Source organism: Perognathus longimembris, chromosome 10 (assembly GCF_023159225.1).
Source record: "Perognathus longimembris pacificus isolate PPM17 chromosome 10, ASM2315922v1, whole genome shotgun sequence".
NCBI classification, from domain to species: domain Eukaryota; kingdom Metazoa; phylum Chordata; class Mammalia; order Rodentia; family Heteromyidae; genus Perognathus; species Perognathus longimembris.
This window is the reverse complement of record NC_063170.1, coordinates 31,948,792-31,960,668: the sequence shown is the minus strand read 5'-3', so window position 1 is coordinate 31,960,668 and position 11,877 is coordinate 31,948,792. Positions and strand designations below refer to the sequence as shown.

General features: G+C 41.2%; 1 pseudogene; it reads right to left on the bottom strand.

Moving 5' to 3' along the window:
• Positions 1 to 11,412: 11,412 nt before the first annotated feature.
• On the bottom strand, positions 11,413 to 11,526 carry LOC125358912 (annotated as a pseudogene).
• Between the last annotated feature and the right edge of the window lie 351 nt (positions 11,527 to 11,877).

Below are 11,877 nucleotides of genomic sequence, written 5' to 3'. Positions count from 1 at the left end.
GCCCTGAGTCCAAGCCCCAGGACTGGCAAAAAAAAAAAAAAAAGAAAGAAAGAAAGAAAAATGAGCAAATGATTTGAAGATACATTTCACCAAAGAAGTCATCCAAATGACCAATATGAACATGAAAAACTACCTAAACTTGATCATTAGGGAAATGCAAATCAAAATGACAATGAGATGTTTCTTCTTACACACTAGAATGACCATAACTACATCTGAAGACACAATACTGATATTGACAAGTATGTGAAGAGACTGACATTTTATACTTTGCTAGTGGCAATGTAATATGATACACATTAGATAAGATTTTGACAGTGCCTTAGAAAGCTAAAGAAGTTATTATATAACCTAACTATTCCACTCCTAGGAATGTACCAAGAGAAATAAAGCACATATCCGCACAAATGTCTTTATACAAGTGTGCATAGCAGCATTATTTGTAATGGCCAAAAGCTGAAATCTATCCAAATGTCCATCAGCTGGCGAGTAGATAAAGAAAATGCATTGTTTTTGTGAAATGGAACATTATTCAGCAACAAAAAGGAATTTAGAATATACACCACAAAAGGATGAGCCTCAAAAACATTATCACTAGGTGAATAAAGCCAGACACAAAACACTACCTAGTTTGTATTATCCCATTTATATGGAATGTAGAAAAGAAAAATTCACAAAGACAAATATGATTAAGACTGGAGATGACAACAGGCAAAAGAAACTTCTTAGGGTGATAGGCATGCTATACAACTGGGTTATGGTGAGCAGAGGACAATGTCCAAAAATTTGCCAAGATTCAATGAATTGTAAGTTATCTTGTATGGATTTGATAGTTTGTAAGTTGTAGCTAAAAACAAACAGACCTGGGGCTGGGAATGTGGCTTAGTGGTACAATGCTTGCCTAGCATGCATGAATCCCTGGGTTTGATTCCTCAGTACTAAAAAAAAGCTGGAAGTGGGCGGTGTGGCCCAAGTGGTAGAGTGCTAGACTTGAAAAAAAAGAAGTCAGGGACAGTGCTCAGGCCCTGAGTCCAAGCCCTAGGACTGGCAAAAAGAAAAAAAAAAAAAGAAAAGAAAGAAAGAAATATCCTCTTTACCTGACTTATGTAACCATAACCTCTGTATATATCACCATTATAATAACAATAAATATAAAAAGAACTGTCTAAAACTAAGTCAATAATATGATCTCATTAAAAACTTGATAAAAGTAAAGCAAGTTCACAATGAAGAACATCAGGCCAGGCGCCGGTGGCTCACACCTGTAATCCTGGTTACTTAGCAAGCTGAGATCTAAGGATCACAGTTCAAAGCCAGCCGGGCAGGAAAGTCCTTGAGATACTTATCTCCAATTAACTACCAGAAAACTGGGAGTGACGCTGTGGCTCAAAGTGGTAGCGCATACTAGCCTTGAGCTGAAGAGCTCAGGGACAGCGCCCAGGCCCAGAGTTCAAACCCCATGACCGGCAGAAAAAAAAAAAAAAAAAAAACATCAGCAACAGAGTTAGAGCTTTTCAGAAGGCTTCTTTAGGAAAACATCATTTGGCTATACTCACATCTCAATAAAAAAATAACAGGAAACATAAATGGGAAGGAGAAAGGAAACAGTTACTCATCTAAAAGTTGTTTCAAATATTTACTTTCCAAAGACTGAAAGAGTAGCAAGGTAGGAATTTTGGTCCTTTACATTGATCTTTACAGTTAGTATAGCTATTTCCAATGCCAAAATGTTTAGGATTGCTGGGTGCTAGTGGTTCACTCCTGTAATCTTAGTCATTCAGGAAGCTGAGACCTGGAGAATCACTGTTCAAAGCCAGCATCTCCATTTCACCAGCAAAAATCCAGTCTGGAGGCATGGCTCAGGTGGTAAGAGTGAGAACTCAGGGCCTTGAGTTAAAGTCTCATTACTAGCACATAAAAGCTAAGTATGCAAAATCGTTAGGATGGAAGATAAAGAAATTAAGAAAATTCTGTCTGGCTCCTTCTATTTTGTTCTGGCACTTACATTTTACTTTTATGATTTGCTAGTGTTCCTAAATTAGCTTTCTTAGGTATAGACTGCCACAAAAATACTAGAACTAAAGAGAACGAATGTTCAGAGTCCCAAAGAGTCCTTACTCTTATCGCAGAGAAACATTTCTCCTCACAGTACACAAACGTGTAAAACCTGATTTATTTTCAAATGAAAGAGCATTTCACTTTCATGGAACACTATAAACATTCCCTGCTCTCATCCTTAGATCACTGATTTGATCTTAAATCTGAATGCAAGAAGAGGAAATTTAGATGTGTGAACATTTGTGTAGTGTAGTGCTTGTTGCTGCATTTGCTAAGAGGAACTCTGTCATGGCTATGACTTTTGGAGGGAGAAGAAAATCTGCCAGAAGATCCTGTTGGCTTCTTTGTGCCTGATGAGGAACAGGAAGGGATGCTTGCAGTGGATGTGTTCACGGGTAGGAGCTGAGACATGAAGTCCAGTCCTGTGGCTGCTGTAGCCTGAGCATACCAACACCAGCAGCAGCTTGCATCTGTGCCCTAGCCAGTGCTCACTGAAGGCATGCATTCTCAGTGTGCTCAGAGCCTCCTCCAGGTCCTAAACATCCACCACCGTGAGATGGGACAGATAGAGGTCTGTGGTCCTCTCTACCATGTGGGCCATAGCTCTACTTCTAGCTTTTTGGTGATTAATTGGAAAGAAGGGTCTCATGGACTTTCTTGCCTGGAATGGCTTCAAAGCACAATCCTCAAATCTCAGCCTCTCCAGTTGCTAGAATTACAGGCATGAGTCACCAACACCCAGCTGAACACACGTCTTCACACATTGAACATGTTTTATCAGCATATGCTCACAAAGTGACCACTCTTTATTTCCATGCTTAGAAAAGCTGAGTGGGCCAGTTATGGTGCTGCATTTCTGTAATCCCATCACTGGGAAGGCAGAGGCAGGAAGATAAAAAGTTTGAGAACATCTTAGACAAAATATGCAAGACTCTGTCTTAGGGAAAAAAGTGTTTAGAGGGGCTGGGAATATGGCTTAGTGGTAGAGTGATCACTTTGCATGCATAAAGCCCTGGGTTCAATTCCTCGGCACCACATAAACAGAAAAGGCCGGAGTGGAGCTGTGGCTCAAGTTGGTAGAGTGCTAGCCTTGAGTAAAAAGGAAGCCAGAGACAGTGCTCAGGCTCTGAGTCCAAGGCCCAGGACTGGAAAAAAAAAAAAAAAAAGATGTGTTTAGAATGGAGTAGGTAGCAGATCTGTGTGTAATCGATCTGTTAGGTTACTCTTGTCTCCCCTTCCCTCCCCCCCCAAAACAAAGAGAAGTTATTTTAATGCCTATTAATTTTGACCAGGATTGTATTTCCAGTTAGTAACTCTACATCTACAAAGATATAGCCAGGCACCATAGGCTCATGCCTATAATCAGATACTCAAGAGGCTGAGATCTGAGGATCACAGTTTGAAGCTAGCCAGGCAAGAAAGTCCATGAGATTCTCATCACCAACTAATCACCAAAAAGCTGGAAGCTGGAAATAGAGCTATGGCTCAAGTGATGGAGTACTAGCTTTGAGAAAAAAAAAATCTCATAGACAGTGCCCAGGCCTTAGAGGCAGGCAAAATAAATAAAATAATAAGTGTGAAGAAACTAGAAAATACCATCAACCCTCAGAGTAAGCTAAAAACAATGATGATCTACAAAGAAAAAGTCAGAGACAAAAAAAAAAAAAAAGAAAAGAAAAGAAATGAGCAAAGGAAAGAAAAAAGAAAGAGATCCCAAAAATCTTGTTGTCAACTATGACAGACTTTGCTGTTCTTGATCACAGCTTCCTGAGTAGCTAGGATGACATGCATAAGCACCCAGCACCCAATGAAATCACATGGCTAGTTTACCTTCATAGCCCTCTGGGTAATATCTACAAACCCTAGAGTGATTGCTAAGGCATTTTGTTCTCATCACCTATTTTCTTTTATCTGAGTATGTACTGCGCTAAGGTGAATGGCCTTGGGGCAAACCCTGCAAGCTTGCAGAGTTTAGGCCTTTGTGCTCCCTGCTCTCTGGGGAATGGCAGTGCTCCAGTCTCCCATTTCCTTTCATCTTGAGTGACTAGAGACTTTTTCCCTGACTAACCCCCACCTCACTTTACATTTTTTTTTTTCTTTTTGCCAGTCCTGGACCTTGCACTCAGGGCCTGAGCACTGTCCCTGGCTTCTTTTTGCTCAAGGCTAGCACTCTGCCACTTGAGCCACAGTGCCACTTCTGGCCATTTTCTATATGTGTGGTGCTGAGGAATCGAACCCAGGGCTTAATGTATTCGAGGCAAGCACTCTACCACTAGGCCATATTCCCAGCCGCCCCACTCCCCCCACCTCACTTTATATTCCTTCCCTTAATTACCCTATGTTGCTGTTCTCAGGAATTTGTATCAGCTTGGGCCCATTACAAATCTAGCTGTAATATATTTTTTGGCAATGGTGTTAGTTTCTCCTTTTACCTTAGTGTAACTTCCATAATGGCTATGTGCATTTTTTTCCCTGGTTAATGCATTGTTCTGTCTTCAGCATTTACAAATGCACCTGGCACACTGTAGTCATTTAAACTGTCTCTTCCATGAGACTGAACAAGGCCTTAGCATAGCACTGGGTAGGGAAAAGGAACCTAAAATCTTCTAAATTGGTTTAGATTCACAGCAAGTGTTGGAACATCCTGCTTTATAATGTGAATGTAAACTTACATTCTCAGGTATGCACAAAACCTTTGAAATTTGCTCCGAGAAATTAATATAATTTGTATCTTTTCTATAGAGCTTTTTTCATGCCTTCTTGCTGTTCTACCCCCATGGTAAAGGTGTGCAAACTTTAGGTTTTAGGTGTGATACAGCAGCTTTTGTTATTGGGGATCTTGCCACACTGGTTCCTACAGATGTGTACCTGTATTGTAGGTTCATACCACTCTTGTGATTGAAGGGCTTTTGTCAATTAAGACACCAGAATACCTTACAGACAACTTCTGATTTCCATTCTGAAATCCACTTTAAGGAAAGAAATAGAGTCTGCTACTTGATTGATGGAGGTGAAAGAAAGGAGTGAAGGGTTCGGGAAACAGAAAAAAAAAACAATAATAATATCTGGAAAGTTATCTTGCTATTTTACATTGAACTTGAATTTGCTTGCTAAGTATCTTTCTTCTTCCTTACACTGTAAGTCCCTGAGACCAGGGTTATCACTCTGTTGTAGGTAGAATATTTGTTGGGCTCAAAGCATGTAAACAGAGGCCTTCATATTATGTGTGTGAACACTTAAGAGTTATAAGTCAGGTGAACACTTGTTAAGTTTGTCCTCTCCTTTTATCTTGACAGGTCTTCATAATGACAAAATAAAAACTATGATCTGAGTTATGGTTTTTATGTCACTACAAGTTGGCAAAATGTCAAAGATAATTGTTGCTATATATACCAAGTATACATGCCAGTTTAATAATAATGGCAAGCTGTCATTTGAAAAATAGTCAATTTATAAGTCATGTATTTTTTATAACATTGATTTTCTTTCATTACAGGCATTGCCTATAATCCTTGCTATTTCAGAGGCAGAGAGGTGAATGGCAGTTTAAAGCTAGCTTAGGCAGGAAGTATTTCCAAAAACAATCTCAACCAATAAAATGCTGATGAGGAACAAGGTAACAAACAGTACAAGAAATGTATCCAATGCCTAACGTATGAAACTGTAACCTCTCTGTACATCAGTTTGATAATAAAAATTTGAAAAAAAAATAAATAAAATGCTGAGTGTGGTGTTAGGTGCCTGTCATTTTATGTACACAGGAAGCATAAATAGGACTGGCATGCATGCATGCATGCACCTGCATGTGCATATACAGACCCCCCCACATACACATGTACACGGACACACCAAACCCAGCAGGATTTCAGGCTGTCCCAGACATAAATATAGGACCCTATTAAATAATAACAAAATAAAAAAGAACTGGAGATATGACCTAACTGGTAGAGTTCCTGCAAAGTAAATGCAAGGCCTTAAATTCTTTCTTTTTCTCTCTCTTACACACAATCATTTCAGCAAAATCATTTTCTTGTTTTGTCTGTATGCATTCACATAATTAAAAATTGCTTTAATTGTAGTAAATGTCAAATTTCCTAAGTCATTATAGTTAAAATTAATATAGTTTAAAGGAAATTTACACTGCTAACCACTTTAAAATTCTTAAAGCAATACTTAGCTTTAGAAACATTATTTAGAAATAGAAGTCATTGTAAAGAATTAATATTAAACATCATAAACATTGCCCAAATTTATATACAAGAGTAAAACAATTGTTTCGTGTTGCAAAATGCACCTCAGCTACCATGAACAACTGCTGGAATATGGTGGTGGTGTGTGAGTTCCTTTGGAACCGTGTGTTGGAACAGGAAGCAAGAAAATAGATGCTTGACACCACAATGTATCACAGCTTGACCTCAGTTGAGATTGTGCTGAGGAGACTTTGGCAAGTCAGTTTTGTTTTTTTTTTTTTTTTTGCCAGTCCCGGCCTTGGACTCAGGGCCTGAGCACTGTCCCTGGCTTCTCTTTGCTCAAGGCTAGCACTCTGCCACTTGAGTCACAGCGCCACTTCTGGCCATCTATGTATATGTGGTGCTGGGGAATCAAACCCAGGGCTTCAAGTATAAGAGGCAAGTGCTCTTGCCACTAGGCCATATCCCCAGCCCCTGGCAAGTCAGTTCCTGGGAGTAGTTTCCTACTCCCAAAAGCTTCTCATCCTGTAAGAGCAGTGACCATCTTTTATACTGACAGGCACAATATATACTTTTAAAGAATGTGTTCTCATCATTATGAGCCTTCAACATGGGGCCTGGGCACACTGCACTGGCTCTTTTTTGTTTTTTTTTTCCCTCAATGCCAGAGCCCTACAACATGAGCCACAGCTTAACTTGTGGCTTTTGAGTGGTCAATTGGACTTTCCTGCCCAGAGTAAAAGCTTTTAAAGCAGGAGGTAGCAGTTGGTCATGAACAGAATTAGAAATGTTCTCTTAAGAAAATACAGATAAACGTTTCAGTTGGTTTTGTGTGGATGTAAGGAGAACAATGAAGGCTGCGTGCAGAGTTTAGATTCTTCAGAGATCAAGAAATAATAACTCTGGCCCCAAATGGAGTGTAACAGTACACATGAACTTTGAACTGGATCTGGAGCCGGCTTCAAAGCCTTGAATAGTGGGTAACTTTGTGGCATTCTGAATTGTGTTAACAAAAGATAGTATCTCTACTTTCCCCCCAAATATAGGCTATGCTGTGAAAAGGTATTGTTGCCATGGCCCAATAATATGTGCTCTTTAAATAACTGTCTATCAGATGAAACTGAGAGGCCCATTGGGAGGGATAGGGAGAGAAGAGGGTTTAAAGCCACATGTTTTGGAGAAAAAGACGTGGACCTTCAGGGCTACAGAAGTGACATGACCAGCCAGCAGCAAGGCTGTCTAAGGGGTCATTGAGCTATGCTCAGGGCATACAATCTGCTTCCTCATGCTTTCCTCTTCACTTAGAGGTTTAAGGGGAAAAATGAGAGAATGGACCTGGGAAGGTATAGTGTATGTTGACCATTGTCAGTCAACTCCTATCCAGAGTGTGTCGTTATGTGGATGTGTTGCTAACTGAAACCTGAGGCAGCGTGATGGGATCCAGGCTGAAGAAAAATAGAAAAGACTGAGGCATAGACAGATAGATAAAAAAGCAGGGAGACCAGGGGTCTTAGGGCTCTCTTGCACTTGGGCCCCAAGTCCCCACAAACAAGTGCCCAGGCCCGCGGGGGTTTCGTCAACAGGAGCCCGAGGGGGAATTGACCTGAATGAGAGACAAACCTGACACAAGGAGGGAGACCAAGACAGGATTCTGATCAAGGTCTCAAACTTTATTTTTGCACGGCAGCTTATATAGTAATCAGCAAAGGGTAACTCACGTAGACAGGGTCATTAGGTTGCTAGGTTACAGAACCATGGGATGGTCTTTCTCAGGACAGGGACTGAGTAAAGTTTACAAGGTTGTTAATTAAAACTAGACAAGATGTTAGGCTTAACAGGCAAGGTTGTAAAAGCATCAAACATTCTTTTTTTTTTTTTTTTTTTTTGGCCAGTCCTGGGCCTTGGACTCAGGGCCTGAGCACTGTCCCTGGCTTCTTCCCGCTCAAGGCTAGCACTCTGCCACTTGAGCCACAGCGCCGCTTCTGGCCGTTTTCTGTATATGTGGTGCTGGGGAATCGAACCTAGGGCCTCGTGTATCCGAGGCAGGCACTCTTGCCACTAGGCTATCTCCCCAGCCCTCAAACATTCTTATCAGCTAAGACTTATAGTGTCTTCTTGTTAGAGCATGACAAACAGTGCCAGATTTTCTTATCAGTTAAGTTTTATAGTTTCTTTATGTTACATCCTGACAGCCATTTTGGCTCCCGGCAAACAAGCATACTTATTTGAGTTCACATAAGGAAGGCTACAAGCATACATGCAAAAAGTAAAGTATCTATATCAATATTGCAATCAGAGCTAAAACAGAGTCTGGGAGAGATACTGTTTCTCTTATTCTTTTGAGCCGGAGACTGCAGCCCAGGGAGAGTCTAGACATGGTGTTCATATATTTAGCCCAAGGTTAAGTGGTCAAGGTCCCTGGCACAGTTGCTAGCCCAAGGAAAAGCAAGGGGCAGGGGCACCCCAGTCTCTCCACCCTCTCCAGAGCTGTCTGTTTTAACTCTTCCATGGCTAGCTGTCACCATTCCCTGTGCTGTCACTGTGGTGTTTCAACCTCTCAAACCTTTTCCAGTTTCACAGTTCAGCTTCAGTTCCCTACATGGAGAGTCTTGACTTATTTTTAACTTAGGTGTAAAATGCTGTTCTATAGAGTATTGAAATAGATTAACACCAATTCGGGGAACATCCCTTCAAGTAGAAGTTTGAGTTTATGGCTTCTTGCTTAGAAACCAAGAAATTAAGCTGTAGTCTTGACAAGTTGTTTGAAAATGATTACTGGGATATAGAGGATTCACAATAGAGGGTTACAATTAGTAAGATGAACATTTGGGAAAGAATTTAACTTAGCTAGTCAAGAAATCTGTTAGCCAGGTGAGGTGGCTCAAGCCTATGACCCTAGTGACTTGGGAGTCATAGATCAGAGGATCGTGGTTTGAAGTCAACCTGGGCATCACAGTTTTTCTTGTTTTGTTTTGTTTTGCTTTTTTTTTTGGCCAGTCCTGGGCCTTGGACTCAGGGCCTGAGCACTGTCCCTGGCTTCTTCCCGCTCAAGGCTAGCACTCTGCCACTTGAGCCACAGCGCCGCTTCTGGCCGTTTTCTGCATATGTGGTGCTGGGGAATCGAACCTAGGGCCTCGTGTATCCGAGGCAGGCACTCTTGCCACTAGGCTATATCCCCAGCCCTGTTTTGTTTTGCTTTTGCTAGTCCTGGGGCTTGAGCTCAGGGCCTGAGCACTGTCCCTGGCTTCTTTTTGCTCAAGGCTAGCTCTCTACCACTGGAGCCACAGTGCCACTCTCCACTTTTTCTATGTATGAGGTGTTGAGGAATCAAACCCAGGACGTCATGCATGCTAGGCAAGCGTTCTACCACTAAGCCACATTCCCAGCCCCGTGACAGTTTTTAAGACTCCATCTCAAGTAATGACTAGGTGCAGTGGCATATATTTGTTACCCTAGTAACCTAGACAAGTATATGTAGGTGAATAAGAGTCCAGTCTAGCCTGGGCATAAAGCAAGAACCTATTTTTTAAAAATAGCCAACAAAACAAGGGCTGGCAGATTGGCCCAAATGGTTGAACACTTGCCTAACAATTGTGATATGCAATGTTCAAACAACAGTACTGCCAACCACAACAGGCTTATGCCTGTAATTCTAGATGCTCAGGAGTTTGAGATCTGAGAATTGCTGTTTGAAGCCAGACCTGGCAGGAAAGTGGGTCTATGGCTCAAATGATAGTCTTGAGTGCCAAATCTCAGGGATAGCACCTAGGCCCAGAGTTCAGGCCCCAGAATTGGCATGTGTGCCCATCCCCTCCACCCCTGCCATACCTAGCAGGATTGTAATAACATTTGTATTGTGTTGTAGCAGATAGAACTATAAATATATGCAATGGCTTTTTGGGGAGACAATTTATAGTAAGTCTAGAACCAAAGGGATGTCCATGCTTTCTGATCCATTGGTCATGATCCTTTATTGTAGACACACAGAATCCCTTCTCTATAACAGAGAACAATACATTCTATAGCTGAGACAAACATGGTTTATGCACTTTGACAACTTTCTTCTGTCATGAAACAGACCTAAGGAAAGGTAATTATGACAGAAAGATAGCAGTTGAGATGAGGGCCTAATTTCAGGTCTGAGGAGTAAGCAGTAGAGATAACACCAAATGTATCTGGAATGATAAATGGTAGTTTCTCTGGAAAATTAAGTTGGGAAAGATGCTCCAAGCAAAGCAAAACAAGGACTGGAAGTTATTCATGGCTCATCAAAGCTCCAAGTGAGGCCTAAGGGATTTCATGAAGTTAACATTCTCCAGACCAGAGGCCATTTTTGACCTTAGCTGGAACCCCACAACTGATATTCAAGCTGTGCATAGACTAATCACTTGTGGGACTCTATAGGAAAAAAACAAAAACCTAAAGACAGGGTCTCAAGAACTCACAGTCAGGTGGTGGTGGCTCTTGCCTGCAGTCCTAACTACGTAGGAGGCTGAGATCTGAGGATCATAGTGTGAAGCCAGCCTGGACAGAAAAATCCAAGAGATTCTTACTTGCATATAACCAGCAAAAAGCAAAACATGGAGGCATGGCTTATGTAGTAGAGTGCCAGCTGTGAGTGGAGGATGGTGGGATAAATGAGAATTAAGAAAGCTTTTTACAGTGGGGATCTCCAGAACTCTGCAACCCAGCTGTACCTCTAGTCTCTCCATGATGCTCAGAGGATATCTGATAAGAAACTAGATGAACATATTGCTTAACTGCATTCTCTTGGGGATTTCCCAAATTTCAGACCAGTATTTGATTGGTGTTCACCCATGATCTGCCTGTTAAAGAAGAGCTGGATATGACAGATGAATCTTATTATATTCAAGAGAGATTTCAAAAAGTTCAACACACACACACATATTCACATCACACACACAAATGTTGTGTGGCAAAAAAAACTACTCTTTGAGCCCTAAGAACAGCAGAGAAAAACACATGAGAAAAACACATGAAATAAATTAGCTTATCTCAGAGCAGATAACACAAACACAAAGATCTTCATCCTTCTGCAATCAATAGTCCCTAAACAGATTCTACTTGTGGCCTTGGGATTTTTTTTTTTTGAGGGGAGCAAAGGTTTATTGGGGGGCAGTGAGGTCTCAGTCCTTGGCAGCAGCCTTCCTCATGGCAGCCAACACGCTGCTCAGCGGTATTGGGGAAAGTTTTCAATTAGCAATAATTGTGCCTCGGATAAACCTCATTGGCTGCGATACTGCCACTGTGCAAAGCTTGGGCTTGGGATCTTTATGCTCCTCCCCAAAACACAGACAAATCTACTGGACATTCACTTTGCATCAGGAGTCCAACTACCTTAGAGGAATGGAGATAGAGATGGAAGAAAGGGCAGGTGAGTATCTGTACAATTTTCACTTTTCTGATTAAGATCAAGAGTTCTCCAGGTATATGTCAAAGGTCAGATCATTTTCCCCCATTTTCTGGAGTTCATTTTGATAAATTTTTTATGTGATCAGAGACATATAGGCATTGTGCCTTGTGTTCCTCTCCTAAGACTGTGCTTTGTCAGCTACAAGTTTCACTAGTTTTTCATGCTATGAAGTTTATATTACCAGGGCACTCTAAA